This window comes from Leguminivora glycinivorella, chromosome 19 (genome assembly GCF_023078275.1).
Source record: "Leguminivora glycinivorella isolate SPB_JAAS2020 chromosome 19, LegGlyc_1.1, whole genome shotgun sequence".
Taxonomy (NCBI): domain Eukaryota; kingdom Metazoa; phylum Arthropoda; class Insecta; order Lepidoptera; family Tortricidae; genus Leguminivora; species Leguminivora glycinivorella.
In genome coordinates this window covers 2,534,662-2,539,891 of record NC_062989.1, presented here as the reverse complement: position 1 = coordinate 2,539,891, position 5,230 = coordinate 2,534,662, and the positions used below count along the sequence as shown (strand labels likewise).

The window sequence follows — 5,230 nt, the reverse complement described above, 5'->3', positions numbered from 1 at the left end:
CAAGAGATTTTCCTTGGTGTCACCGCAGCCACAGTACAAAAGGTCCTTGAGGTGTTGTGGAGATAAACCGTCAAGGCCTCCTGCTGAACCATTGGGAAAAGAAAGAATGGCTCCAAGAACATCCTCGGTGGATGCAATTAGAGTGGGATCATCAGGTTGAGGGGGATCCGGGAGATCCAGGTTCGGGTCTGAAGGTGGATGTTTAGCGAGAAGAGCTGCGAGGGTGTCTGAATTGGCCGGTGCCACTGCATCGTCAGAAAACAAAAGACGGGCAGCTCCTTTGATGTCTCCGTCAGAGATTTTGCTTTCCACTTTTTTAAACAAATTTCCGCTAGGGCGCTTAAAACTATCCGCAGGGTGATTATTTGTATTGTCACTGCAGCAATTTTGTTTTATAATTTTTGTGAGTGATTTAGATTCTTTACTCTTATCAGGTTTAATATGGAGGACTTTGAACGTAAACATCAAAAGGTTCTCCCAACTGTGGACGGAATTGTTCGAAATAATTTGTTTGATTGTCTCAGAGAGGAATTTAGCCACAGTCACGCGTGCACCACGAGGTACGCGTTTTAGAACTGGCCGCGTGGTTTTTGCGTCACTTAAAGTCTTCCAAAAAGGTACATTTATATTTTGGGAATCAGAGGTAGAGACCTGTGGCGTGGCGGCGATGTTAGGCTGTGACGACGTAGGTGCAGGCTGGCTGTGGCTGTTTTTTTTATGTTTTTTAGTAATGTGAATGTTGAGGCCCCTAGAGCCTTTAAAGTAGTTGGGTTTTGTGCATTCTGGGCAACGAACATAGCTTTCTGACGATGCAGCAGGTGGAGCAGATTTAGAAAGAGGCATCAGCAAATAACTGGTCTTAAAAAATTATATATATAAAATGCTTAAAACTAAACTAAATATAAATCTAAACAGCACTTAAATATATAATTAACTAAAAGTATAAAGAAAAAAAAAGTAAGGCTTGATTCCCTGCCGTGGGCCCAGGCGCAGCGGCAGCGGGCCTGGGCCCCCGCTGTGTGCTGCAGTGCAGTTGCAGGGGTTCTTTTAGGCAGAAAGGTCACTTCTGTCGATTCCTCCACTTCCACTTCCAACTTATATAGATTGGATTTAAATCGCAAGCACACCGCTTGAGCAGATACACTACAAAAATGAGATTTACAGCTTTGTATACTCGCTATAAACACTATTTATTTATCAATTATTTTATTTGTTGTGATAGGGGCTTTGACGGCTGTCATTGCGAACCGGGAGCATTGCGTTCTCGTTGTGACACTTTTTCTGGGTATAAATGCAGTTTTGTCTGAAATATATACTATCGACGTGTGTTTTAGCAATCTGGCACACATTTGCTATTCCAAAATACCAGGAGTAAGATAGGTAAAAATAAATTTTCAAGCCGGACGTTTTTAATGATTGTGTTTTGACAAGATGTCAACGGGTTATGTTAAAATACACACAAGTGCATAAAAAAGAACAAAGGTGTCAACGCCGCTTCTGTCAGACGGTTAAACTTTAATAAGTATTACGATTGTTTAGATTTAAGTAAAACACTGTATGATGATTTGTATACCTTGATTAGTGATAAGCACGATATATATACGCAAATAAAAAAAAAGAAAATCCTGTGTGGCAAGGATGAAAAGAGATTAATTCTCAATGATGGTATTAAAACCCTAGCCTGGGGCCATTATAGCATAAATGAATGATATTGTTTATTATTTTAATAAAACAAACTTTTAAAATTCCAAGTGTTTTATTTACTCTAGTAAACTCTTATATGTACACACTTTTTAACAAAACACAAGGTGTCTAGCCAAATGCACAAACGTTCACAATAATATTGATTTCATAGCTAGCTGTCTCTATTGCTCTTCTGTATTAGTACGACAGAGCTAGACTACCGCGTTTCGATCAGCATGTAGCGTAAACAATTGTCATTTTGGCTAGACCAACTGCTCTTCAATTACAGGACACATAAGCAAATGCACAAACATTCACAATAATATTAATTTCATAGCTAGCTGTCTCTATTGCTCTTATGTATTAGTGCGACAGAGACAGAGTGCTGCGTTTCGATAAGCATGTAGCGTTATCAATCGTCATTTTTGACTACGCCGGCTGTTCATTATCATTATGCGGTTAGCGGTCAATACGTTTCCGCTACATATCACATTATTACCAAAACTTCACAAAATGTACCTTATTACCACAACATAAAATCTATGTCAAGTCAACCAAAGACTGGCTCATGATGTCCATACTTCAACTCATATTAACTACTAAACACAAACGAACGAAAAAATGAAAACCAACATTTGCGTTTTTGTGCGGTTGGTAAAGTGAAGTCTAACGATATTACCCATACATTCCCCATACATTTAACTAACCCAATTGTAAAAACCAACCGCAAATAAGGAGTGAGCCAGAACCCCCAATAATACACTACTAATGTCTAACCAGAAATTTCAATTTTTTGGAACGTTTCGGTAAGTTGCACATCAGTATCTCTAGCTGTCGCTCATTCCCCCTCTTCCCCCCTACGATCCGTACACTTTAATGAGCTATTTACGGAGGATAAAAGAAATCACTGACATCAGAGACAATGCGTGTCCAGGTAACACTCGCGCCTGTATCGGTGACGATAAAGGCGGTAATGGCGTGTGGGGTCAATAACGAGTTCTGTTTTATTTTGATTGGTGAGCGGTGGCGAGTCATAGTTCTCTATAACCAGGTTAAATTGATATCATAGACTATAAATTGAAATAGATATCATACACGAAAGAAAAAACGACAAGGCCCACTGGTGGCCGAGCCGGGAATCGAACCCGGGTCTTCAGCTTACGCGGCTAACGTCTTCACCACTCGACCACCCGCCCGCCGTGGTACCCGACGAAATTTCTCTGGTGTATGTTATCTCTGATAAGGCTAGGCGCCTTTTGACCAACTCAATAAAATAATTTGATTTGTTCCCTAGTTGTGTTGATATCATTATAGACCTTACTTTCGTGAGACATACTTTAATACGGATGTACCTACTCACGTTATCTTATCTTATTTATTTATTCTGCTTATTATATCTGCGTTAGTGCGTTTTCGCATTATCCGCTCCGATATCGGATGTCGAGAGGTCGTCCAGTATTTTATATTCTTACTCCTAGTAGTATTGGTAACTCTTTATTGTACAAAACCATATTAGAAAACCGGTCAAGTGCGAGTCGGACTCGCTCACCGAGGGTTCCGTACAAACTTTCAATATAGTTGAATCATCAAAATGTTATTCATAGAACTCTACAGATTTGACTAAATCCCTTAAGACTCAATTTCCCACATAACAAGTAATATTTTAATATACAATTTTATTGTTAGACAACGTCCAAATAAAATCAAGACTATTCGATTTCAATAGTTTACGACTTACGACATGTCGCAAGGACGCTCCTGAACCGACCTCATTATATCAGGAAAAACGCGATGTAGGAAATGAGCGTTCAACGTACAGCGACATCTATCGGCAAATTGAGTAAACTAATGCGCGCGAGATAGTATCGAGGATGATTTTTATGGAATAATTGTTTATTGCGTGAACCGGTTTTAACCATTTTGCCCCTATTTGAAAGCAGGTAATTTCATTGTTATTTTGGTAAAAAATACAGGTACAATAAACACCCGCAAGGGTATTGAAATTGAAAATGTAAATCTGAAAGGTTTTTTATAAATTAAAAAAAAACTTTTTAAGATACGTGTACGATTTTATTTTTCCTGTAATATTCATTATAATAGCCATGTTTGGTGAAAATTTCATAAATTTATGTTGGTAAACTTCGGAGATAAGGGGGGGAACGGTATTTTTTTTTACATTTTCCTTCAAAAAACATTTTTTTTCCACAAGCAAAAAATTATAAAAAGATGTTTTGATATGTACAGTTTGAGCTCTTTCTAACGATACCCCACTTGACCTAGTTACTTGAAATTTTCAGTTTGCCCCCCTTTCATTGTGGCCATTTTCTATCATTTATATTAATTATTTAAAAAAAAATCTGTCATCTTGTAGAGGTTCACAATGTTTATAACTATTCCAAATTTCATATCGATAGCATAAGTAGTTCTCGAGATATTAAACAATGTGACAGACGGACAGACAGACGGACAGAGTCGCACCATAAGGGTTTTTTGGTACGGAACCCTAAAAAATAGCATAAGGTACAGCGGGTCAAATCTCGACTGGGGGGCAAATGTAACTGGTCCATTTTTTCCATGTTTTACAATGTTTGCACAATCAAATAAAGTGTTCACCGGTTATATAAGGTAAGCGTGTTCAGTGGAAACATGGAGAACTCAAAATCATAGTGTAGGTAAGAATGGAAAAAATGGATTAGTTATAATTTCCCCCCAGTCGAGATTTGCCTCGCTGTACTTTACATAGAGATATGTTACATGAAGTACAAAGGCGAACCTAGCCCTTCGAAGGATCTCTTAAAATAATAACAGATAATAGCAAATTAGCAGATAATAGGAAGTTAATAGCAGATGAGGTGACAACTATTTGCCAATCTTCAAAAAACTTTACCCACCCAATTACAGATGTACCGACGGAAAGTTTCCAAAATTTTGAAATTTCCACGTAGGAAAACATCGGAAACTTGACATACTTTGTATGGACAATTGTATGGATGGAAACTTTCCATTTCATAAATTTAAATTCCCTTTATTTTTCGTGAAAGGTTCGTGAATTTTTCAAGAAATTTAAGATTTTTTAGGAAAGTTTCCGCAACATGCACATTACTACACCCAATTTGTCAAATTTGCTTTAATGTCCGACCAAAATAGTACATTTCGATACAAGTGCGAAAAAGAGGTAGTTCGAAACGAGTGGCGATAAATTAAAACACGACCGAAGGGAGTGTTTTAAATCGACACGAGTTACGTTTCCTTTTCGCACGTGTATCGAACGACGTTTTTCAGTACAGATAGCACTCCGAAGTTTCGAACTGGCATATAATGAACTACTTCTCGTACTAGTGCGTAAAAAAAACACCATCTGTACTGAAAAGTACATTATATACGAGCTACGCGCTACGACTGCTACGAGCGTAGGCGTTAACATCGAATAACTGAAAGGCAACTAAGTAGCTACGATTAGCGAGTGCGCTACGAAAACATAAATATATGATGAATCAATATTAAAAATGTAAGCTCACGCCGTGTCTTGCGTGGGCGACGGTCGCGC

The 5,230-nt window shown here is 38.2% G+C and overlaps 1 non-coding gene across 1 annotated transcript; it reads right to left on the bottom strand.

Annotated features, from left to right (window-relative positions):
- Window positions 1-2,807: 2,807 nt before the first annotated feature.
- Window positions 2,808-2,879, bottom strand: Trnat-cgu. Its single transcript has one exon. It is a non-coding gene; the product is annotated as a tRNA-Thr (tRNA).
- Between the last annotated feature and the right edge of the window lie 2,351 nt (window positions 2,880-5,230).